General features: G+C 38.7%; 1 protein-coding gene across 2 annotated transcripts in view; it reads right to left on the bottom strand.

Moving 5' to 3' along the window:
- kcnj6 (potassium inwardly rectifying channel subfamily J member 6) overlaps positions 1–27,477 on the bottom strand; it is a 173,969-nt gene that overhangs the window by 82,067 nt on the left and 64,425 nt on the right. Inside the window, exon 1 of one of the 2 annotated variants that reach the window (XM_062975088.1) lies at positions 14,054–27,183. The exons of the other annotated variant lie outside the window; for it this stretch is intronic. The gene's annotated coding sequence lies outside the window, so the exon portion shown is untranslated. Of the gene's footprint in view, positions 1–14,053; positions 27,184–27,477 lie in introns of those variants that run through there. 2 annotated transcript variants of the gene reach the window in all.

Consider the following 27,477-nt stretch of genomic DNA (forward strand, 5'->3'; position numbering starts at 1 on the left):
CATTTCTGCTCTGTAACCTCTGTCAAATAAATGTGATTTAATAAATCATTCCAGGGAGAGCTTTGAGTATGCTGCTATTTTGCTTAATTGGATAGACAATAAATGCTAACATACAATAGAAGAAAGAAGTGTTGTTTAGATGGATTTGGGATATTGTCAATGTAGAAAGGAAAAGTCATTTGCTTAAAAAACAACAACAAAGTTTAGACTAGTTCTAGTGCTGGAGATGGGAACATATTCTGATCAGAAATTGAAATGATCTTAAAAGAATAGACATGACAGCAATTGAGACACAAATTCTTCATTAGTTGTTTTTAAAGAAGAGACAATAATTTGCATATCTGCCTGTGAGTTCAGCCTTCAATTAGATCCTTCCTTTCAAAAGAAATAACACCGCCTCCAAACAGTTGCAAACGGGCGGTAGGCATGTGTGCCTGATTGGGTAGGTGTGCATGTGTGAAGTGTTGCTTGACTCCAGTTATGTCAGAGGTGTTAGTTAATAGATACGCACAACAATTCCATATGTCAGAGGAATCCACATTGTCTCCTTTTTGGGAATAGAGATGGATTCCTGCAGCCCAAAAGATAGATGTATAGATGGGGAAAGGGCAAGGGAAGGATGGACTGCACTGGTAAAATATAGAATTCTCTGGCTGTAAATGTAATGTAGGAAAGTCAAGGAACCTATTCTGGTTCTGTCAAAAAGATTAATTTAAAGGGAAAAGCCCAGAGTAGTATTGCCAGTAATAGTATTATCTAGAAGTGCCAGAAGTGGTCAGCAGAATAATTTTTTGTGAGAAATTCAGTATACCTATAGGAACTCCTTTCAGTGAATGAAAGATCAAGTGCACCATCAGGTTCAAGGTATAATCAGGTTTTTGATATTGAAACAGCCTAATGGTATCTCACTCTTTCTGTTTTACAGCAGCTATTGCCAAGCTTGGCCCTCAGAAATTCTTGGGCAATTTCTCTTGCTTGCTCTACTGGCAGAGTCCTTTCTTAATGGGGTAAATTGAAGAGGATTTGTGGGAAGAGCTCAGCTTCCTTTATGAGCAGTAGATTGGTAAATTAATTGTGCCAAAGGTAGAACCAAATAAAGAGAACTTCCTATGTGAAGCATCGTAAACCAAGCTTAGACTCCGAGTAGCTTGATAAAGTATCAGAGATTGATAAGACTGAGAATTTTGCCTTAGTCACACCACACCTGGAATACTGTGTGCAGTTCCAGGTACCATAATTTAAGGGAGATGTTGACAAGCTGGAATGTCTTCAGAGGAGGGTGACTAAAATGATCAAGGGTCTGGAGAACAAGCCCTATGAGGAGTAGCTTAAAGACCTGGGCATGTTTAGCCTGCATAAGAAAAGGCTGAGAAGAGACATGATGGACATGTGAGGGAAAGTCATAGAGAGGAGGGAGCAAGATTGTTTTCTGCTGCCCTGTAGACTAGGGTGCAGAGCAACGGCTTCAAACTACAAGAAAGGAGATTCCATCTGAACATTAGGAAGAACTAACTGTGAGCAGTTCAGCAGTTGAACTATCTGCCCCAGACTGTGATGGAGGCTCCTTCTTTGGAGGCTTTTAAACAGGGGCTGGATAACTATCTGTTGGGGGTGCTTTGAATGCAATTGTTTGGCTTCTTGGCAGGGAGTTGGACTGGATGGCCCACAAGGTTTCTGCCAACTCTATGATTCTATGACCATCCATCCCATTCTAAACTTTGTTGATAAAATTATAGCTTATACAGCTATGATGTAGTGATTAAAGAGCTAGTCAAAAGATGAAGCTCCCTGAAGACCTTGGGACAATTACTATCCCTCAGTATAATCTACCTCATGGGATTGTTCCAAGGATAAAAACGGGAAGAAGAATCAAGTATGCTCCCCAGAGAAATGATCAATCAATCAATCAATCAATCAATCAAATAAACACAAATGTCTGGAAAGCTAGCAAATATTTTCTAGTGGTGGAAGTATCACATAAGCCTCTACTGTGTCATCTGTTTACATTTCACTGTTTTGGACAAATCTGGAAGGGAATGTGACTCTTGATATGAAATTACCCAAGTACTCCAGTGGTTATCCTTGGCACATAATTTGCTAATTTGTTTTTTTGCCTGAAGATACATTATAGGAAGAAAAACAAATTAAGATAAAAAAGATAAGAACCCAAAACTAAAGCTGTGGATTAGGGTCTTCATTAATATGGTTAGAATATAACTCCCATCACCTCCTATCATTAGCCATGCTGTCTCGAGCCAATGGGAACTGGAGTCTAACAACATCTGGATGGCTTGTTGTCTGTCATTTCATTCTTTTCTCATTCTGCCATTATTTGAAATCAATAACTGCGTATTCACTGAGAGATTTATAATTTTTGGTTTATCTTTTCAAAGGGAATAAGATGAGAAGAAATGATCTGCAATCTATTTGCATCTTTCCCCTTCTTCACCTATGCTTATTCATAGGACTATTTCAAACCTATCTGGTACAAAATGAGAATTGGATGGAGTAGAACTCTTCCCTGCCTTTTTGCTCTATCTATTGAGGGATGGTTGCAGTGCTACTGAGTGTGTGAATTGGCTACTTTTCATATGGATTACTTGTCTATGCAAGGGAGGTAATGATTCACGTCACGTAGTTAAGAAATGAAGCCTATGCTAATGGCTTTTCCCGCCTCCTCAAATTTTGATGTATTTTAAAAACACATAATGCACCTTGTTAGCCAGCTTTGTGGCAGAAGCAGGTTTCTGAATAAGGAGAATTTGGTAGCTCCGTAATTGCACGTAATAATAGCTTGTGAAGATTGAGTTCCTCCCTTGATCCAGCTTCTGGGGCTGCACATAACAATGACGGTTCAGAGAGGACCAGTGTACAAGATGAAAGATCTGGAAGATAGTGTTAGGAGAAGGGTTAGATTCCCTATGCTGGGGTAAGGACATTCTGGTTCTCCAAATATTCTAAACTACAACTCTCATAATCCCCTGCCATTGGTCATATGGGAATGGGCAGGATCAGAACTGTAGAATGGAACAATTGGAGGGTGAAAGGTTTTCCCTCTATCCACTTCTGCCTTACTTTCTCTTACAAGCAGTAGCTATACATAGTCTAGAATCATACTGCAAAATAGTTGGTCTTCAAAGAGAAGTGACAAATATAATTACTAAGAAATAACATTGTACAGATAGTACACTAAAGCCTTCGACAAAACATTGTACAGATAGTACACTAAAATTACAAAAATAATGTTTAAAAGATGTCTGAATTATTTGGATTTTTCCATAATATGAGAAGAAATATTAATATTAATAATAGGTTATGCACATTTTAGCAGATGTTTGCTCTGATTTTTTTCTGCTTTGTTGATTGACAGAAATGGTGTGTCATGCGGCAGATTTCTGTTACTCATTGGCTTGAGTCCATCACTTAGTGTTTTCTATGTCCAGAAAGCAGAATAATTCAGTGCAATAATGAATGAGTCACTCACGCGTTGGGTTGAAAGGCCAGAAAACTGCCTCTAATTGTGCTGCACCGCATGAAGGATGTGTCACTCATGCAAAATGCAGTTCATATTGTAGGAGTCATTGGAAAAGACTAGGCAGCGTGTAGGGCAGATTATCCCTATAGGGATAATAATACATGGGAAAACATGAACATACAGAATTCAGTGCTTTAAAAATGACGGGCAAGAGTATTTACTGCTTTGGTGTATTTTTGATCCCATTTGCCTTCAAAGTCTAGGGACTTTGTCAGTGAACCTACATGTAGCCCAGTCTAAACTTCTTCCATCCTTGATGTAAGCTTCACAATGCGAGATAGATGACAGATAGGACCATATGAGAAGTCTATCTTGTTTTCCTGAGTGACTCAATAAAATTATTTTTTCAAAAAGGTCTTAAAGCTTTTATTTAACAAAAGGGTATAAATTAAGACTATTAAAACTGATGTGGTTTAAATATTTCTTTCTTTCAAAGTTCATAGCCCTTTAGCCATTCATGTTATATCAGCAGCTTTAAATTTGCAGGGGATAAAGAAGTTTGTTTTGTAATTTGTTAAAATGTGTTTCTTGAACACAAAAAATTGTATCTGATAGTAATTTACCATTGATGAAATGAGCAAGATTCGCCTATGTAGTTAGGAGTAAAGCAGCAATTCTATATGAATCCAGCAGTCTGCCTAATCTCTGTATTCTATTGCAAGTTATATTAAAATGAATAGAAAATACCTCTGAGTAAAACTGTCAGGGCTATAAAACAGCAGCTGTGGATTGGGGTAAATGTACATGAACTCATGATGAAGATACAGATGTACGCAGAGGTCTGAATCTGAAAATTCACACCTCAGGTAAATCTGGACTTTCTCTGCCAAGAACTGTAGTTTGATTTCTAACTTCAACAATGGTTACACTTCCTTCAGCTTCATCTCTCACAGTGTCATTCTGCTCTATTTTTTGCTATTCCAAAGTTTACACCTTTTCATTGTCATCACAGCCTGTAGCTTGATTGACAGAACTTGATTCTTAGTTCTTGACCACAAAACTGCAGTACTATATACTGCAAACTGTGTTGTGTCCCACCTTGAGCCAAAATGAGAGGAGGGTAGTAAATGCAAATTTATTAGAGGATGATGATGATTTGAACTCCTCATCTACAGACAACAGAGTGACTGCTGGGTTAGAAGAGAACATTTTGGTTGCTCAAGTAAGGCTGCTTGGCATGGCTTTCAGGTCCTCTCTAAGAAGTTATAAACTTTCCCTTTTCTGTTTTTTGTCATTGCAAGATCTCAATTTACTGTAGCCTCTATCTCTCTGCCTGTCTCTTTTAAAATAATCATTATCTAAAGTTGTTGTTGTTCTTGTGTGTCTTCAAGTTGCTTCTAACTTATAGTGACACTAAAGTGATCTTATTATAGGGCTTTCTTGACAAGAGTTGTTCAGAAGGGGGTTGATTTTGCCTTCCTCTGAGGCTAAGTGAACGTGACTTGCCCAAGATAACCCAGTGCATTGGCCTTCGAATCTTGGCCTCCTGAGTTACAGCCCAATACTCAAATCAGCATACCATGTTGGCGCTCTAAGGTAATTATAGTATCATAACCATAATACAACCCAATGAGAATCCAAAAGGGCTGTCATTTTAAAAAAAAGGAATAATAGCAACATATGGGAAAATCAGCAGAAAGAGGCTTTAATGGTTCATGCTAAATGCAATGTAATGATGGTGCTGCAACTATTGAAAAGGCCCTGTCCCAGAAACATCTTGGAATCATTTGAATTGCTTTGGGTAGCTACATCTTGCTTTTTCTTCATCTATTTTGGTTCAGTGCACCAGTTTGTAGTTTATCTTTACTGAGGGCCCATCCAGACAGGCCCAAAATGTGGGACCTGTCTCAGTTTACCAGAGGCATCCAAACAACACCTCTGGTAAAAGCAAATTAATGCGGAGTAAACCAAGGTTTCCCTGGTTTATTCCACATTAATTAAACAGCTCATTGGATCCAGATCTAATGGGGTGCTAGGCCTGTGAGGACTCACTACCAGGACATGTCATGGGTTTCCCTTGGGTGAGTCTCCACAGCACCTTTGGGCTCCCAGATGATGCCCATCCCCTCCCCCCAGCCTCTGATTTCCCTCCTAACTGAAAATGTCCCTGGCTCTCATAGAGCCTCTCCTTGCGTCCTCCTGGCACGAGAAAATGATGCGTAAGGTGATGGGGGATTTTTCTCCTCCCCCTCCCCCCATCTCCTCTGGTGTCATTTTCTTGCATCAGAAGGACTCAAGGAGAGGCTTCATGGGAGTCAGGGTTCTAGTTTTGCCCCAAGAATAGCTTTAAAACCAAGTTTAAAGGAACTCTAAAAGCTTTACTTCAGCAAAGTTTAAAGTACAATAGAGTCTCACTTATCCAACATAAACGGGCCGGCAGAACGTTGGATAAGCGAATATGTTGGATAATAAGGAGAGATTAAGGAGAAGCCTATTAAACCTCAAATTAGGTTATGATTTTACAAATTAAGCACCAAAACATCATGTTATACAACAAATTTGAAAGAAAAAGTAGTTCAATATGCAGTAATGCTACGTAGTAATTACTGTATTTACAAATTTAGCACCAAAATATCACGATGTATTGAAAACATTGACTACAAAAATGCGTTGGATAATCCAGAATGTTGGATAAGCGAATGTTGGATAAGTGAGACTCTACTGTAGCAAAATCACATTCACAAAAGCAATTTCACAAAAGGCAATTTCACAGAACAAGGCAAAAGTCTCTTGACTGAGCAAAATAGTCTTAGGTAATTTCTTCTCCAGGCAACAGACACCTACAAAAACAAGGTTTCTGGGTGGTACAGATGCAGGATCAAGGCTAGATGGATTGGCTGCTGCCAGCAATGGCTGTTTCAGCTGCTCCTGATTTATAGCTCTCAGCCTACAGCACCTGTGTCTCTAGGGAGTGGTCTGATTTCTGCGAACCCTTTCAGCAATCCTGGCTGACCTATGCCTTGCTTGTTGCTCTCTTCAGCGTTCTTGAAAAGTAAGAACAACCAGCATGTCTCCCTCTTCTTCTTCCTCCCAAGTAGACCTAACCACCTGCCCAGAATCCACAGCCCCTTCCTCTTCAGCTTTCTCCTCTTCCAACTCCTCCTCAGAGGCAGAAGAGGAAGACATAACACAGAGACCTTTTCATTAAGTTTTAGGGGGGAAATTGGGGGCTTTGGGGTGGCTTCATGCTATTCCGATTTCAATAAGGATAGCATGTAGCCACCCTGGGAGGATTGTGGGAAAAAGTGAGGGCTAGAACCCGTGCTGAAGTGGGTTACTTTAACCTGTTTCATTGCGGGTTTTAGTCATGTCTGGAAGTGCCCTGAGGTTTGATCCTACCATGATGCTGGTTGTTGTGGATATCTCAGTCAGAGTTCTTGAAAGAGCTGTACATTTCTTTTCACACAAGTTCTTGAACTTTTTGTTTCTACTGGGAGGGAGGGGAAGAGGAGCGTGTGGAATTTTCTGCCCTAGGTTTCAAAATAACTTCCATGGCCTTGGGTATGATGCAACTTCACTTTATTTAGGATACTGTGCTACTGACTGCTGTGCCTCAGGCTAGACATGTTTTGAGCTGGTCCTGTCTTTAAGGAAATGCACTGCTGGACCAGACATCATTGTGGCATGTGCCTCACTTCCTCAAGCAGTAAGAAATCCCAGGCAGGTCAAGTCAAGTTTGTTTTCTTTTGAGAGAGCCTTGGAGGTGTATGGTCTATTTTATAATCTTTGCGTGATTTACAAATATATAAGAAGAACATAAGTGAGACCAGACAACATACACTTTTTACCTAACACTCAGCTTGCTTTGTGTGTATGCTCCTAAAATAACTGACCTGCTATTTCTTCACACTCACCCTCCCTCTTATATCACCCAGCAAACACTGGCAGCTGGCACTCAAGAGACTTCTTTAGGTATCTAGAGGGCATCTCTTAACAGTCAGCTTGGAACAAGGTAACAAGCAGTCATCAGGTTGTTAACAAGACATCTTCCTAGCAGAGGAAAGGTTCCTATTATGGAACCTTGGTTTCTGATCAGACTTTAAGCTTAGTGTTTAGGATATCTGAAATACTGTTGTAGTGGCTATAGGTTAAGCATGGCAGGATTGTGTGTTCTTCCTCATTTCAGCAATGGTATTTCTTTCAAAACTCCAGAGAATGAAATATGTTGCTTGAATATATTCCATGTCACCTTATGAAATTTATACTTTTTAAAGAATTCAACAATTTTATTTAGCATCTCTATTACAAAAAGGTAGTTCTATTTTCCAAAACAACACATCTACCTAGTTTTCAGCACTCCAACATTCTTTATTTGACCTTAGCCGGTCACTGTTTCAGCAGGGGTGCCTGGCTACTGAGATCATGTTCTTAGGGGGTCTGAATGGTCTTCCTTGTAGAGTGGGTAGTGCATGCCTACTTGTGTTAACTAAGGCTGGATCTAACCCAATATCTACATATCAAGTGTTAGGAACATCAACTAATACAACATGGAAATGTTTCAAATCCAAAAGCTCATACCATAAATTATAATAAATAAAGATGCCTCAAACAAATGATAGTAATAGTACATAACATATCAAACAATGTTAATACCATTAACCTGTGCAAACAAATGGAAATTTAAACAGACCTTATTTTATCTATACTCCCACCAACCAAAGCTAACAGGTTATGCAAATAGTTTGAAAAACATAATAAAGCTAAATACCTGATTCAGATCATCCGCCTATAACAAGTAGCTCATAAACCATAAATAGAGGCTCTAATATACCCAAGAAACTCCAAATTAAAACAAAAACATTTACTGACAGATGTGCTGGAATTCTATTCAGCCCTGCATTGTTATGCTTATTTTTGTCATTATCTGTCTAGGTTGTTGTTATTGCCATTGTCTGAAATATTATATACTGTTTCTATAATTTGTTTGGGGCATAATTATTTATTATGGCCTTGTTTGATGAGTCTTAGAAACATAGCAAGTAACAACCTTTTTTTCCTTACCTGCCTCTCCATAGGGATGGAGGCAGAGAACAAGAGATTGAAATACAGCAATAAACAAACACAGTTATAAAACCAACCATTAATTAAAAATATGTACATTATCAGCTAATGGGGCATAACATCACCTGTAAAAGCATATTAATTAAAAGCAATCGATTCATAATTTCAAAACTAATAATTTCAAAACAAACTGCACAGGACTACCAGGAGAGATCAATAACTGCTCTTTAATGCTGTTTAAGTGCAAATAGTATATCTAACTGTCAGCGATCTTTTGTTAGGTCATTCTGCAATTTGGGGATGACCGATGAAAGAGTCTTCTGGTTAACAGTTGCTAATCTGGGGCTGACTGAAGTAATTTTCCCCGAGAATGTATGGGATGAATTACGGTATACGGGAGGAAGAGATCCTGTAGGTATTGTGGGTGCAAAATATTGTAAGGTTTAAATGGTAACAGCCAATACTTTGTACGTACCTTGCCCAGAAACTAATTGGCAGAAGGGTAATAAATGAATATGAAAATAAAACCTGCCAAAGTCAAGTTTTATGGATTTTATGAAGAAAATAAATTAAAACATGAAACAACAGAGAAAGTGGTCATTGTGTGGTTCTGCAATGCACAAAGATTTTCCTGTTGGAAGTGCCCACATTCTAATCACACTGTTCAACAAACTAGTCAATACTTCACAACCAGTGAACAATCTACATGGCAGATTGTAAATTATAATGTTCCCAAATAGATTAGCATTCCAAATTGATTCCAGATTGAGAGAGTTCAATAAAGGTCACACTTCTTTTAATAGCTTACCCTTTGCTTGGATACTGGGGGGGGGGGGATGCTGTGGGGTGGCTGCTATTATTACTCAATTTATACATGCTGAATGCTATGTCTACAGAATCCAAGGGCCCTTCCACACAGCCATATAACCTAGAATATCAAGGCAGATAATCCACAATATCTGCTTTGAGCTGGATTATCTGAGTCCACATTGCCATATAATCAAGTTCAATGTAGATTTTGTACAGCTGTGTGGAAAGGGCCCAAGAGTTAGAGATGTTGGTGGGGTTATCATATGGTGAGGGTGTAATATTCTAGTTTTCCATTTGTACTTTCTTTTTATCATTATGAGTTGGGCACCTTTCCCCGATGCTCTTATTCCACTCTTAATAATGGCTGGAACCTCTGAACTGTTGTCACAAGTGCTTCCTGTGGAGGCAGGGTTGACAGCCAAATTGATGTTATAGCCAAGACTGTTGGAGCTGACATTGCTTCTTCCTCCACATCTCAGCAGACAATTGAAGGCTAGGTTGCTGTGATCCTTGACACACAGCAAACAGAAGCATTCAACAACTGTTTCAACGATGTGCAGCTTGGCACATGGCAGTTTCCAAGCAGCACTTTAAAAACATGCATGCAACAAAATATTCTGAGATCCTTTTGAACTCTTGGAGAGCAGAAAACTAATCCATTGCAAGGAGTTTGAAAATCAAGAACAATGCCTATGTAGCTAGCTACTAGATAGGACTTGTGAAGAGCTGAATATAATACAGTGTTAGTGATTTCTGTCCTAATCCTAGTGGGTTTCAGCAATCACATTGAATAGTACTTAAGAACTCCCAAGTGCTTTGACGGAGTAGTTAAACAGGGACGTTTGTAACCATTGAGAGAGTGGCACAAAAGAACAGGATTCAGGTATCTGCATTTGCTGGTTCAACAGTAGACGTGCACAGATTCAGTAGTATATTAGATCTACCTTTTGCAGGATTTACCCCACAGAATCATTACGTACAACAGTAGTTTATAATCTAGAAAGCTATTTAGTAAAAACAGCTAGTAAGTATACTCCAACTCAGTGATCTCGCTGAAGCCTTTTCAAGGAGACCTGGTCCAAAGTGTAATCCTTTCTCATGGTCAAACTAGCCAAAACAGGTATCATTCCCCCTCAGAGTCATTTTTGTCCACATTATGCTCCATATCTAGTTGTTATAGAACATGGTTTCACATACCTATGAATCTTGCATCTTTTTTGGTTTTGTTCTAGTCATTAGAAGATATGCAAGCCTGATTGCTGAGATACATATCTGTGAGGAACTGACATTGTGCAGGAAATCTGGACTAATGGCAGGGAACATGTATGCCCCTCAATAGTCAACATCTTGTTTGACAGTCGATTTCTTCTCTTCATGATGCCAATCTTACTGGTCAAAGATACACAGGTCATACTCTCCAACATTTCAGAGAGGAAAACTTGGACATGTGTGGCCAAGCAACATCATAGTGTGGTCATGATGGCAAAAATTATTAATGCACAAGCAAGAAGAGGGCGCAACAGTTCACTTTTGCCAGAGCTTACTGGGAAGGCCAAGGTTCCACCCATACCTCTCCCTTTTGCTTAGTAAATGGAGTTAAAACTATTTTTGTACCTTGAATGAAGTCTACAGCAACTGATGTAAGTTGAGGACAAGCAGGGGGAGAGAACAGCTGGAACATTTTAATAGCAGCTGAAAAAGTGGATCAACAAAGAAGTAGTTGGGACTGTTCCTGTTGAATCGAGAGAGTTGGAGGACATGCTATGTCACCTCCATAATCCCATAATGTGCCCATTCCACCAGACATGCTTCTGATACTTTATGAGGTATGCTCATTGTTGGTAGCTTAAATTTAATTTTAATGTAAGAAATCACACATTACATCAGGATTGATGCTGGCATTCCCTGCCACCCATTGCTGAATCTCACCTAGGAAGTGACAGTGAGAAAATGCTGTCTGTTTTGTAGTTGTAGTTAACAGAAGATGCCAGAAATGAAAATATTGTGATTTGCTCAAGGGGCTTAGCACTTTTCATAGCTAGATCACTATGCAAATATTTTCTTATTTGAGGGGGAAAGGGGGCACCTCAATCTCTTTATTTCTTCTATCTGTGTTGATGTAAAATGTTGTTTTACTACTCTGAAATAATCAAACAATTAATGATGAATTTTGGAAGGGTGGCTGCTTAAACATTACCCAGAAAAAGCCAAGGCATCACTGAAAATGAAGTGGAGAAAATGGGGTGTTGATTTCCATATGCTTATGTGTATGTGACATTTAGAAATGATTATTATAATTTAATAGAAATATATCACCATAATAGGGGAAAGTTTGACAAGGTGATGCTTATTCTGATTACCAGATACAACTGGATGGGAGAGTTCTTCAAGCAGAGGATACTTTCAAAAAGATGAACGTTTTTAACAGCCTGTCAAATAAGCAGATTGGTCCCTGTAAAATATGGCACATGGATACCCTTCCTCCAAATTTTTGTTCAACTGGCATTGCTGATAATCACAATTTCTAGAACAACCTGACAGCAGGGCTGGTAGCTATTTGCCTTGATAACACTTGCATTCTGTGCCAAGATGATGCCAACATGTCACATTATGCAAACGGTGACTATTTTTATGCAGATCTAGGCTATTCTCCTTACTGTGCAGATTTAGAACACTGCTGTGTCTACCTCTCCAGAAACAGGCCCATGGAAGAGCTGCTTTAAAGGCATGTCACCATGAAGTATTGGTGTGTTCTATCATCACATACAACCCACCCTGAGACAGAACATTAAATTCTACATGGAGGTGTGGGAATATTTTGCTATGTCTCAGGTAACAACTGTGTATTTCCTGTCTTGTCATTTGCTATAGATTAAGAGTGAGCAAACCCTGGACGTTCTGAGGAGTCACTTTTCTACCACTAGCATCCATTATTGGTTACACCAACCCAGAAAAATGTAATAACTACAGTAATAACAATGAATCCTCCAAACTCCAAAACCCATACTAACTATAGTCAATTTTTTAAAAATGGGGTGGCAGGGTTCTAGATAAAACAAGAATGGGGATCTCTACCTTGTTTGTAGTTGATCATTGGACGATGACCCTGGAGAGCAGCATTTGAATTCCCACTCAGCTGTGGAAACCCATTGCGTAACTTTATGCAATGCACACTCTCCGAGGAGGGCAAAGGCAATCGCCCCTGGACAAATCTTATCAAGAAAACTCCATGATAGGCTCAGCTTAGGGTGCCATACGTTGGAAATGATTTGAAGCCCCACACCATCACCATCTTGTTTTAAGGCAAAACCCACTGTTTCCGAGGCTACCATGAGACCCCCCCCCCCCCATAAAAAAGTTAAGGGCTTGGGGACATTTTTTTAGGACTGGGCAATCATACTGCATTTTAAAAGGTAAGCTTTCCAACAAGGTATCAGACACCTTCTCTCCCCCTCCCCCAACATTTTATTTAGACAACTGGATAAGCCATTGTCAGTGTGAGACAAGCATTTATTTTACCCATTTGAAATTAAGCATTTCAACTTCAAATGTGACATTTGAAATTTTTATAATGACTTTAGGGTGGACAATGAGGTTAATAACAGAGCTATGCTTCTTCTTTTTTTAGCAATGGTCCAGAAAAAAACATACACTTGCTTGCATTTTAGATGAAAATGTCATGGCAAAACCAGACTGGTGGAAGAGAAGATGTAAAAGAGGTGGGGAAGAAGACACCAATACCATTCAAACTGTAGACTTGCTAAGGCTGACGTAACTTGTTTTTTATTTTTTAAATATGGAATAACCATATGAAATACCACAGCATTTGTGTCCATTCCAATAGATTAGGTATTAGGTGTTTGTTTGTTACAGGTGACGAACATCAAAAACCAGATCTCTTATGTTCAGTACTCAGCACCTCTGAGAAATTGAGTCCTATGGCAATACTTGTTACCATCTGACTAGTCTTGGTTTATATCCATTCTAGCAAAATCTAAGTGGAGATATCAAAACAAATGTGCTGGATACAGATGGAGTTCGCTAAAATCAATATTTGTTGTCATTGTATGCCTTCAAATTGTTTTCAACGTATAGCCACTCAGGGGCAAAGTTTTCTGAGACTGAGAGTATGTGACTTGTACATGGTCACCCAGCAGGTTTTCATGTCCAAGCAGGGATTCTAAGTCTAGAGTGAGAACTCCAACACTCAAACCACTAGACCACACTGGTTCTCTGGTAATAATAATAATAATAATAATAATAATAATAATAATAATAATAATAATAATAAACTTTATTTATACCCCGCCACCATCTCCCCAACGGGGACTCGGGGTGGCTTACATGGGGCCATGCCCAGAACAATACAATATAACAAAATATAATAGAACAACAAATCATAGCACATTAAACAACACAATAAAAGAAAATATACACTACATTAAACAAGATCAAAGAACAATAAAACCAAGGGCGGGCCACATGAACACTAGATTAAAACTCGAGGTGAGAAAGGAAGTAGGAGTAAAAACCACAGAGGACAGGGTCATAAAGTGGCGGTGCGATCTGGAGGACAAATATTGAAGGAGAGCAGCAAAAGGGATGTGGTGTTATGGTGTTCAGAACTATTAATTTCAGCAAAAACAAAATGCAACTAACTAACACCTTCTGTGATTGTTGTACTGTGCAGGAAACAGTATTACTTACTTGGGCGACCCCTAGTTGTCCCCGTATGATGGCTTTCCAAGTGTAGTGTCTTGGTGGTGGATACGTAGGTGAATGTGGAGCCCTATTCTTGACCCACATGTTCTTCTACAGTGAGGGCATAGGTTTCCAGGTGGAAGGTGATCCTGGTCAGGGTTGGCCTGAGGCCCCTTCCTCTTGGCACATTTTCCCTTTCACTCTCCATTCATACCTCTTCAAATTCCACAGCACTACTGGTTACAATTGACTTCCAGTCAGAGCACTCAAGGGCAAGACTTTTCCTGTTCTTGGTGTCTATGCCACAGTTTTTAAGGCTAGCTTTAAGCCCATGTTTAAATCTCTTTTCCTGTCCACTAGCATTCCGTTTTCCACTCTTGAGTTGGAAGTATATTAACTGCTTTGGGGGATGGTGATCAGGCATTTGGACAACGTGGCTAGTTCAGCGGAGTTGATGGCATAGGATGCTGGTGGTCTTCAATGCTGGTGGTCTTTGTTTCTTCCAGCATGCTGACATTTGTCCACCTGTCTTCCCAAGAGATTTGCAGGATTTTTTGGAGGCAACACTGATGGAATTGTTCCAGGAGTTGAGTGTGACATCTGTAGATGGTCCATATCTCACAGGCGTATAACAAAGTTGGGAGGAAACAGCATTAGTCCTTCATAAGAATAACTGCAACCTGAGCTTACTGGAGTCCTTTGATTCAGAATGCTACTAAATGAGGGAATTCAAGGTTGGGGATAAATTGCATGGGGAGCTCAATGGGTGGTTGCCACAGACAATTTTGGTCACAGGCAATTCTATTGTTTCTTTTGCCGTCTGAGAGGTTCTTAGCTCTCAGCTTCCCTTCCAGCTATAAACCAGTTCATGCAGAATAAACTCATGTCAGCTGCAGCACCCTTTCAGAAAACACGGCCTTTTTCCAGCACTGCCTTTCATTCAAGAAGGAAGAAATGCTTATAAATAAATGATATACGCGTTTTTCCCTTCTTCATCACTGCAAGCAGCTCTGTTATGCAGAGCTGCTTTCAACTCATAAATGTCTTTTGCTCTGCCTCCCCCACCCCCCCAACCAGACTGCTGTTTTCGGCTTTCTAATATCTTTTGCTATATATAGCTAATTTGTCTAACTGAGAAGAGGGCAAAGGAACCCTTTACTTTCTGTAGGGAATACCAGCAAAGCAGCATATATCTCCATGGAAACATGTTTCTCAATCTGTCAACCTCCCGCAGTACCTAATGCATAATCTGTAATGTGGAGACTACTGTTTAAAATTAACATGACGTGTGTCATTTCAGGATTTAATGTCCATTTTCCAGAATTTTTAATTAGCTTGCTGTTCCCAGATCATTAAGAAATGCTTATTTTAAAAAAACTCCAGAGAAGCTAATATTCTTTCTATCCCTCATTAAAATGCATCATTTGACTTTTTGCCTGCAAACATGTCACAAATGGGGGTTTCTATAGTAACACAGGATAGTGGCTTAATTTGAAATTGTAATCTTTACACACAAATGAAGATTTTTATCTATTAAAAATGACTTCTTTTTAGAAAGAAAAAAGAGAATATTTTGACCATGCTGTTAAACTTTGCCCTGTTGTAGTGACATGCTGACCTTTTAAAACTGTACTAAATGATACTGTAATTCAAATGAAGTTCATTTTTTTTAAAGAACAGAGTTAAGCAGTTTAAAACCTGTGTTTTCATCACATCAGTGATTATATTTGAATTGCATAGATTCTACATATATCACCTGCTGGAATAGATATGATACCATTTTAATTAACAAAGCATTGCACTTGCATGTCATAATCTGATGGCTATAGAAAATTGAAACTGTGATTGTTTTAAAATGTTCTGCAAGTAAGTTTGATTCTAAAAAGTGGTATGTAATAAAGCAATATTACCGAAGGTTACACAGATAATTAAGTATATTAAAACTAGTTTTGTGGTATGTGTGGGCATGCTTAAGATATATTCATGATAAAAGTCATTAAAATGTAGGCCGATATATTGCAGTTACATATTCATACCCTAAAGGTATGGACTTATAACTGATCTGTACTCTGCAAGACCTGTAGTCTTGCTGTTTACCTATGATAAAGCCTCCCTAACTCAGCTTAAGGGCCAGCTGCTGGATTGGATTTTTTTTCTGTGTCAGGAATGACTTGAGAAACTGCAAGTCGCTTCTGATATGAGAGAATTGGCCATCTGTAACGGTGTTGGCCAGGGGATACCTGGATATTTGATGTTTTACTATCCTTGTGGGAGGCTTCTCTCATGTCCCCGCATGGGGAGCTGGAGCTGACAGAGGAAGCTCACCCGCTCTCCCTGGCACAAGGGTTTAACCCATTGCGCTACTAAGGGCTCCACTGGATTGGATAGGGAGATCCTTTCAGCCTCTGATTAGGACAGTGGAAGATGTTTCTGTGCTCCTTGGAACAGTGAACAAGGCTGAAACAACCAAAAACAGGACCTCTGACAAGTTGCTGCAACATGGCAAGAAAGATGTAGAAAAGCCATTCTTCTTGCATCCTGATCAGCAGCAGAATGGGCCTATTTCACCTAATCCAGTAGCTGTCATTTGAGGTGAGTTGAGGGAAGGTGGGCCAGGAGACATTACTTAGATAAGCAAATGTAACTAAGTAGCTAATCTAGGACACCAGTGAGCATTGCTTTTTATTCTAGCAGCTATTATCTTTGTTTTTGTATATATCAGAATGGCAATCATATGCTTTTCTAAATGGTGTTGGACTGCAAGTCCTATATAACTAATGCTGAGAAATGCTAAGAGATGCAGCCCAACAACATCTGGTGGGTCACGATTCCCATCCTTACCAATTTCATTTTTCTCCATTAGATGATAACTAACTATAGGTTACTTCTTCCACTTACTTCACTAGCAGGAACATGTACATTATTATCATGCTTGGTCCATTTCATTGAGAGAAAAACTTATGTGACCATCAAGATGTCATACTTTATTTAGGACACTTTTATTTAAAGAACTGTTGGAGAAAGGTGCACTATTTGAATATGTCGTATTTTTTTAGTCCAAGCTTGGTGTAAAGGCAACAGCAGATACCTTGATATTACAGATATATAAGCCCTTGGATAGTCTACTAAAGGGGCAAATGCATCACCAAGTCAATGTTCTTCCCACCATGGTGAGTTGTACTGCACTTTTTCTTAGAATGTATTCATCATTTTATGAATTTGTCTATAGATTTTCATAGATTTTCCAGGCATCTAGTTTTGAGCGCAAGTTGTTAAATCTGTTAGCGAGAGCAATCTTTGCATCCCAAGACTCACTATAGTTAATTTGCATGTTTGGTAGCATCCTGTTTGTTTGCTTAACTGCACCTCCTCACCTGTATAACTTCAACCTGCATCCCTTCTGTTCTTTTCCCCACCTTCGACTATGAATTTGATCATACATGAGTAATTTGCATGCAAAGCTACTTCTCTTTATTTTTACAAAGACGACTGGGTTTGTTTCTTTATGGGTCTGGACATAAGTGGGTGCCTATGGGATTGACTGCTTCTGTCTTGAACATTTGATTACTCTTACCACTTTATCACACGGGACTTAGGCTCTACCCTATGACGTTTCCAGGATGGAGCCCACCAGAGCCTATCACATGATGCAGAGCTACATCCCTCCATCCTGGCTCCATCCTAGGACAGAGCTCTGAGAACACGGGTGGGTACAGCATGGAGGGAAGCCGGGCAGTGACTGTTTCTCCTATATGATGGGTAAGGGGGTGATGTGGAGTACTTAACACCATTTTCGTCTCTGCCCAACATTGCCAAACGGATGTTCCTGTTGTCCTCCAGCTTAAGGACCTCAATGTGATTAGGTCCCTATTGAGAGATCCATTATTATGGGATTTCTGATATTTCACAACCAAATGGTTACTCTTTAAAGTATTATTTGATTCTCATACTGGGGGTGAGGAGTCCTAAACCCTCCTGCTAGTTTCTGTTCACTGCTTCACACCATCAAATCTGATTTTTCTCCTAACAATATTATAATACAGTGATGTTAATCATGCAGCTCTCTAGGTTTTGTTAGACTGCCACTCCTAATGTTTCTCACCATTAGTACACTTGACTAAGGCCCTGGGATTTGGAGGTCAACAACACTTGGAGGCTGCATAATCAACATTCTTGTGAAATAGGAAGTGAGTCTGACAAGAAGAAAATCTCTTGGAGGCAGGGAACCATGCATGGAAATAACTATCAGGTAGAAAAGAGAAGAGAAGCTCACTCCCCACCAATAAACTTTTCTCAAGTTGCTCCTGATACAGGAAAAAAACCCCTTTTACTCTCAAAAGCCAGTAGTCCCAAAGTCTAATTTCATTGCTTTGCTTTCAGTGTTATTGTTGCATTGTATAGTTAATTTTGGAGGTGGGTGGAATGGGAAGCCTTCTGGTTGCTCACAACTTGGAAGTTTCAGACTGAAAATAATATGCTACTTCCATTGATGAGTAGTAGCAGTTGACGGAAACCATGTCAAAATAATACGTTTACGCAGTGTAAAGATTTTTGAAGAATGTATTTGCTGCTACCACCATCTTTGTCTACCTTGTAAAAATGATTCTTAAAAATATGAGCTTTAGTCCAAGCTACATGAGCTCTTGAGATGTTATAAAACACAGATGTCACTATGCTATGGCCTGGATGAGGTAAAACTCTCTGTAACATCATGATAAGAAGAAAAGCAGTTATGGGGGAAGTTTACATGCAGGAATTATTGTGTGTGCATGAGGGAGGGAGACGAAGAATGGGAGAGAGACAAAGAAGTGATTTTTCAAGGACGCCCTTCCTATCTTATCTATAGAAGACAGTGTAGGTGAAATTCCATTAACAAGCAAAGGAAAGGTTTCTTTGGGTTTTTTGTCAAAAGAATGAAGGATCTCACAAAGTGTGTTTAGAAAAGAGAGCCCCAGAGTCCATGACAAAGTGTGATTTGTTAAAAGTCACATGAATTTTGAAGCTGATTTTCAGCGTACATTTGATGATATTCAAACCTGGTATTTTTGCTCATGCAAAGCTGGAAGGAAAAAATGTTCAGAGCTGCAGACATATCAGACTTCAAGTGATACCTAAATAATTAGTAACCTGCAGTCTGTAAGGATGTCAAGTGTGTGTGAACCAGAATGAATTTATAAAACTATTTTTTTAAAATGGATTCATTCCATTTATATTTGAACTTTTCTGAATCACTACCTTGCTTTGAGGTCAGCTGGAAGAGGAAAACACAGACAATTTTTGGGATGCCACTAGAGGGGCTCCTAAGTAAGCTATGCCCTGGAGTGCCTCTAGCTGTGGAGGGAAGATGGAGGTCAAATTCATCAACAGAAACGAAAAAGAGAAGTCAGAGGGAAGAACATGAAATGGGCCACCAAAGAACATGATAGTCTGAATATTCAAGGCTCCTCCTTCCCTCTATTTTTGCTCCCAGTCACTGTTCGATATACTGCTGGTGTTTCCTCTTCATCATTACAATGTCATGCAATTTATAATAAATAAAAAATAAAAACTTGTATTAGTTGCTGTCTTCATGTTCTTAACAGGTTTTCAGCACAACTCTTATAGTTAGAAAATAATAACAGAACTTGGAAAGCTTGTTATTCTTATTATTACCTTTGAAAATCCTCAGGGTACAATGACTGCTGGATTTGAAGAATCATCCCAAAAGTATTTTTTCAAAATTGTGGAATAAAAAACCCCCTACTCAAATAACATTTCACACAGATTTGCCCTTTTGAAGTGACACAAGAAAAGCAACATTGCCAGGCAGATGCAGGCAATGGGAGAGTGTATAGGTTTGGCTCATATTATTGAAGTGGACCTAGTTTATTGTTTTTACACAGTTTGTAATGTATTATACTGATGCTGCCCTATAGCGATGTCCATTTTGCCTTGCCAAAATCATTCTCCCCTTTCCTTGTGGGAGAATGGTTCTGTAGTCATCACTTTTCATGAGAGAGATTTTGATTCCATCGATTCAGGAGTGCCAAGATAATTATAATGCTGGACTAATACACAGTGAGCAGCTGTTTACTTGCATCTCAAATACATTTATTTCAAAATCACTCTTTTCTGAAAAATTGTCCAAGTTTCTCTATAATTTGTCTTGCCATGTTTACCTACTGGAACCAAAATTCAATATTTTTATATCCCAATAATTCCTATGCAAGTCACACGCTTTTGTAACACATTGAAAACACTTTATTTCTGTCTTACAATTTTATTACTTTTAGTGGATTACTCTGAAGGTTATCAAGCCATTAAAATCAGTAACTTTGCAGGAATTCTTTTTCAAACATTCATATTTTTCTTCCCCAAAAGGAGCAATTAGCAGAAGTTTGGGGCAGCTTTACATAGCACAGAAATATATAGTTCAAAGTGCAAGATAAATATGATTTTATTCAACAGTAGATGTTCAATAGATGAAATGTGAAAATACAAAAGATTACTTCTTGAGTATTATGTGATTTGACTTGTACGTTTATTGTAGCTTTCTAAATATGATAAATGAACTCAAGGAGCTGAGTGGAATTGTTTTCTTTCTTTTCTTTTTTTTTTTTTAGCTATATCCTACCTAGCCTTTTTGATTCATAGTATATAGTCATACAGAATTATATTTGCTGTTGTCCACTGCCAAATTGTTTACAACTTGTGACAACCCTAAGGTTAATCTATTTCAGGGTTTTCTGTGAGGAAGTCTGCCATTTCCTTCCTCAGAAGCTACAAGAGTTTTACTTGCCCAAAGTTATCTACTAGGTTTCCATGGGCAAGTGGGGATCTGAAATCCAAATTTCCAGACTTCATGGGCTTGTCTACATGGGCATGAAAACCCAAATTCACCCTGAGTTGTCTCCCAGTTGTCTTCATGACATTCCTGCACTTCCAGTGCATATCAGACTTTGCCCTGCTTCAGGCAAAGTTGGAGGATGAGCATCCTGCTTCTCACAGGATTATGTACAATGACTGAATAAGTACCCAAATAAATGATTTTTCACCATAATGTAGACTTCCAAACTGCAAACAGCCTGTTCTGCACTTGTTCTCTTTTCCCTGTTCCACCTTAGATGTCAGTTTGCATTAGGTTCACAATCTTTTCTTTTAGACTGGTTTGTATTTTGCACATCTGGTTTCCAAAGTGATGGCTTCAGGCACCAGTGAGGTGGCTTTTTTGACACTCTTTTTTTTTAAAAAAAAGTATGAGTTATTTGTTTGGATGGAACTATTGTGTTCCATCCAAAGGTGTTTGAAAGATTTATCTTAGCATAAAGTAATACTGTCTAATGATTTACGTAGCTATTTTTTGTGATGATGTATGGTGAAAATACTATTCCACTCTAAATATTCCACTCTAACAACCACCATGTCAGACTATAAAGAGAAGCCATTGAAACCCACAAGCATGTGGACATTTAAACAGAAAGGAGGAAACCATGAAAATGAACACAATCTGGCTACCGGTATTAAAAAAGTCTAAAATCAGGACAGTAAATAAAGAACAACACCCTGAAAACAGGGGAATTCAAACAAAGGATCGGAGTCGGGGTCGGGCTGTGGTACAGGCTGTTGAGCAGCTGCAATAAATCACTCTGACCATGAGGTCATGAGTTCGAGGTCAGCCCGTGGCGGGGTGAGCACCCGTCAATTAAAAATAAAAAATATCCCCTGCTCATTGCTGACCTGGCAACCCAAAAGATAGTTGCATCTATTAAGTAGGAAATAAGGTACCCCTTATAAAAAAAGTGGGGAGGCAAGTAATTTACGACCTGGAATGAGGAAGTGCCGTCAGAGTGGATGATGAAGCAGCTGTTCCCCCCTGTGGCCAGAATCGAACATCCCCTCAGGAGAAGGTTAAATTGCCTCTGCGTCTGTCTGTTTCGGCCTCTGTTTGATGTGTTTATGGGCATTGAATGTTTGCCCTATGTGTGTATAATGTGATCTGCCCTGAGTGCCCTTCAGGGTGAGAAGGGCAAAATATAAATACTGGAAATAAATAAATAAATAAAAGGATTCCCCCAGATAGGAAGAAGCCAGGCTATGAAACTGCAAGGCCATTCAATGCTAATCAAGGTGGTCAATTGCAACTTTCATACTTGTCTCAAGCAGACAAGAGTTCTTTCTCCCACCCTGAAAATCCCACTGATATGTAAACTCTATTTGCATAGTTTCCAACAGACCTCACAACCTCTGAGGATGGCTGTCATAGATGTGGGTGAAATGTTAGGACAGAATGCTTCTGGAACACGGCCATACAGCCCAGAAAACTCACAGCAACCCATCATATATTCCTTTGGTACACAAATGCAATTTACTCTTTAATTAATATGCATAATTAATTAAACTATACTTTCAGGACCATAAACTCATCAAGTGACATACATAAGAATGAATGTTGAGTACAGACCCATTAGTCAAGCCACATTTGCAACCACAAGCATTTAAAAGCTGTTTTAAGTCACACAAAAACAATTACACTCTTATGATAAGCCAGCACTGAAGAAACAGGATGTAAAGTCTGGTTTGAAAGCCTGAAGGAATCCCGTGCAATTTATGTGAAATACAGTTCCAAAGCCAATGTGTTTGGATTAAAAAATATTTTTAATTAAAACACAACTTTCAAATTTACACATTAAAATGATAGCACATTTGAAAAAAAAGGATCTGCATATTTCAATTGTTCTTTCTGTGATACATTTTTATCATGTTAGAAGCGACTTGAGAACATACTGAAAGTCATTTCTGGTGTGAGAGAATTAGCAGTCTACAGAGATGTTACCCAGGGTGTGCTACTGGGAGGCTTCTCTCATGTCCCCGAAAGTTAGAAATGACAGATGGAAGCTCAGCCCATCCTGCTGATTCGAACCAGCAACCTTCAGGTCAGCAGTTCACAAGGGTTTAACCCACTGCACCACCTTGGCTCTTGTGATAATGAACTACAGAGAGATATATTCATATTTCTGGGAGGGAAATGCTTTCTTATTGTAGAACTTTACTGTTAAAATATTTATCTTTTTTTAAAAAAAAACACATATATTCTGTGCAGAAATAAAATGTTGCACCCAGTGCTTGGAAATGGCCCTGAAATATCTGGGACAATGGAAATGTAATTGTGTATATGCATATGCTTTTATACAGGAACAAAACGTTAAAGATCTCTGGAATTGCTGGAAAATGGTTAGGTCCAACAAAAATGTCATTTGGACAGTCAACTCCCCTCTCCTAACTGCAGCTACAAACCCAACAAACTCCAGATACATTTACCCTGTCTGGAGAAGCCCTCTGTTAGATGTCAGGGCATGAGGATATCAACACACTGGCAGAGAAATCCTTGATTGGATGAAAGCATGTTACAAAAAGTATGTTTGAAATTTGTTTATCTATCTATCTAGCTATCTATCTATCACTGAATCAATTGGGAAGTGAGGGAAACCTTTGTTCTTCCACCAGCAGATATTTAACCATATCTTTGTCTGGTACATTGTTCTGGGGCTAAAATAAGACTGACTGAGTTCTGATTAGGATCCAAATCTATCAGGGCCATCCAGTAATGAAATACTTCCACTAGCACAACCTGGAGATATAATATCCTTTCATATTGTGACCTTCTTCACACAGCTGAAATACCTATTAAACACTCTGGGGCTGGCAAACTCTTAGAGGCTGGTTTTGGATTGAATTTTAATTGGGTCTAGGCCTATTCCTTTCACTGTTGCGTTTTAAATTGCATTTATGAATGTCTGCTTTCTATTTAATTTAGATTTAGATTTTTGATAGGCATCTTATCAATGTAATCTGGTTTGAACATATTTTTTGGTTGTGAAATTGAGGTATGAATTAATGAATGATGGAAAGTGCTGGGAAGTGTTGTTTATAGCTCCTCTAAAAAATCTTTAAATTAGAAGGGGGTAATTTCTGAAAGAAGAACATTTCTTTTGGTAAATCACTGTATTGTAGTTAAGCTATAAAAAGAGGCAAAGAGCTCAAACAGAACGTGCTGAAAGGAAAACTAAGAGTAAAATCTATTCAGGCAAGAGCTAATGTTTCAACTGAATTATCTTCTAAATACCACAGTTTAGATAGTGGTTCTGAGACTGCTTGCATCAGTGGAGCTGCATTAACATATGTGCAGCTTCATTGGCTTAAGCAGTTTTAGGACTCTTCTTTAGCAAATAAAGAAAAATGTTTAAATCCTACCTTTGGGATCTCTCTACTTTCTTATGTCTTATTGTTGTTATCGTTAAAGCAAAACTTCACTGATACGGTTGTCAGGCTAGCAGCCAGCAACCCACTGTTCTGTCAGTTCCCCTGTGGTTACAAATTGGCCTTAATTTATCAAAGTAAATTTCCAAATAATTCAGTCTACTTATCAGCTGGGGTTTTGCTTTTTGATTCATATAAGGGAGATACATCTTAATCAGCAATGTGACAGTAATCTTTTAAAAACTCACCCTGGAACAGATACAATGAAGCAGAGCTTGAAAGTAACACCACAAAAATAATATTATTCACAATGTGTTGCCTTTTTGAGAAAATTAGTGCATAAACCGGTGTCTGTTATGAAATGACACAATGATTTGAAAAACCCTTGGTTTTTTGGTAGTACTAATTTACTCATTTTTTCAAAATGTAGATGGGATGAAAATTTAGACACATTTCCATATTTTTAATTTAAAAATTAAAATAAAAGAACTATGTATTGTATTACTATTTGTTAGTAACACATTGTGAAGGTAGAAGATCTCTGCTTTGAACAAACAAATAAACAAAACAAACTTTCCAATATATTAGTATAGGAACCTGCCTTTTGTTGATTGGACCATCTAGGTCACGTTATCTATATCTTGTGATAGAGCTCAAAGACCCACATGCTGCCATTTTTGACATCCCTTGAACTCTATAGAAATGAAGTGTCACATTGAGGGTGCCATTTTAGCAAACTCAAAGGATGTTTTGTGCTTTTTGGCTACTTCTTAAAGTAAAACCAAGGGTCCTTCCAGACATATCTTACATTCCAGGATCTGATCCCAGATTTTCTGTTTATCCCAGATTATCTGGCAGTACAGACTCATATAATCCAGTTTAAAGCAGAACACCTGGGATCAGATCCTGGGATATAGGGCCTGTCTGGAAGGGCCCTCAGATTGCTTTGAGGGGCCCAACATAGATGGAGCTAAATTGGTCCCCATTTTGGATTTAAAAAAAAAACCCTCAGTTTTTCAGTGGAAATCTTTTTGGACAGCAGTTTGGGGTTGTTGGGGAATACTTGAGGGCTTCCAAATCAACCACCTCCAAGCACTGTATGCAGCTTGTTGACTGAATGGTTCCCACTCTTGGAGCATACAAACTGATTAAGGCATGGAGCTGTACCCACTTTAGGGAGAAGGCTTAATACTAATAATAGTGATAATGTCAATCATTGAACCTGTGACCTTTTACATGCAATGATTCACAAAATGGCATCTACCACTGAACTATGCTTCCTCCTCTATATTATCTCTGACATAATGGGTGGATCTTCTCTCTACAATTCTTGGATTCATGGATGTACTCTTCTCAATTCATGGATGTACTCTTCTCTCTACAATTCTTTATTGTATTTATGCATCCCCGTTTTTCTTGAAGGTTTCCTGGTGGTATCTATAAGGGGAGATTATAGCAAGAGACTGCTTTGCTTCTATGGTCCAAGTATAGCAAGTTGTTTCCAAACCATTCTCTCTGCTACAAAGAACAAATGGTTTGGTTCATATCTTTTCGAAATGGGGGGAAATGGCTCTTAGAAGCATCTACTGTATAATGTTCTTTTCTATGAAACAATCTTCTTTTGGAATCTTATTTGCTACTCCTGTTTTTCATTATTTTTAAAGCAGAGACCTTGCAGCTATGTATGTTAGTTTAGCTACAGAAGCTGCACTGTTCTGTCAAATTTAGAGTGGGGGAGGACATCTTTCTCTTTTCGAAACACACTCCCCATGACAGGTCTTTGTTTATAAAAGCAATTCAATTAACATGGGTGCTTGAGTGGGTGGCTTATTAGCTGAAAACACAACTGAAGTACTTGAAAGTTACCAATCAACAGCCACCTCAACAAAAAGTCAAATCCTGTGGTAAACAATAATGTATGTATAACAACTGACGTCCCTCCTTCTTTCTTACTCTTTTCATTTAGTACAGCTTCAAAGTACTATTCTTCTGGAAAAGCAAATATGCACACTGAGCAGTTGGGACTATTCTTCCCCCATCACATCTTAATGGTTCTCATATATGTCCTTGTCAATAGGAAAGTGCATCAAACACCATTTGCTTCCTCTGTTTTTGACACAATGTGTTCTTGGTCTGCAAGAATTTTATCTCCCCCCCCCCCCCAGAAAGACTGTTCCAAAATTAACAGAACAGAGAAAAGAAGGAAATGAACACCTACAGGCTGTGCTGAATCTGGGGGAGGTTCCTTTTCATGGTGAAAAATGACTTTTAGCAGAAGGCACAATGTCTCTGGCAAACAGCAGTTCTCAAATAAGATGTGTGTGTGTAGGGAGGTGGGAATGCCTTTGGATTATTTATTCCCTTGTTGGCAAAGTACTTGTCAGGAATAGAGATGGGATCATATTGGCATGGGCATGCTGCTGTGTGGACTATGACCTGCAAACAAGACATTTCCCCTTTAAAGTGTGGCTCACACAGCCCTTAAAAGATTGGCAAAACATTTCCACAGAGAATAAGACACAACAAAAGAAGCAACCACCCTCCATTTTGGTTATCACAAAACAAGACTGCCAGTCTGTTATGTACAGTGGAAGAAACTTGACTATGAAGTGGAGTGTGACTTTTCTTTTGACTATGCACTGAAGGTATTTTTCAAATAACATAATTATAGTACTTTGATACCACTTTAGTTGCCATTTGAATATGATGAGCACTAGAGCAGCTCTCTGGCGGAGAATTCCAGATGCTCCTCCTTAAAGAGAGGAGAGAGGCTTTACAGTTAAGCTGGCATCGATGTGATAATTGTGTAGTAGGATGTTTTAAGAACTCTCTTAATTCTCTTATTGAAACCAAAATGTTTCAGACCTTTATCTCATTGAGAAATGCCAGATAGGTAGCCATTACTGAAACTACTACAGCATGCTGGCTAACTATGGTATGCATTAAAAAACTGAAAAAAGCTGTACTTATTTTTCTAAGTACAGTATGCAAGAACTGAAAATAGCAAGAAATACTTCAAAGAGGCATTTCCTCTTTTCTGTCACATGAATGCCTCATCTGAGATTATACATGCTGTGAAACATGCATTTCAAAATGAAGGAAATATACATTTTAATTCAGAAATCCTGTCTGAATTCACTTGGGCAGTTATGAATATCTAGCAAAGAGTTGTGTGTCTGTGACTGTTTGTTATT

Source organism: Anolis carolinensis, chromosome 3 (genome assembly GCF_035594765.1).
Source record: "Anolis carolinensis isolate JA03-04 chromosome 3, rAnoCar3.1.pri, whole genome shotgun sequence".
NCBI classification, from domain to species: domain Eukaryota; kingdom Metazoa; phylum Chordata; class Lepidosauria; order Squamata; family Dactyloidae; genus Anolis; species Anolis carolinensis.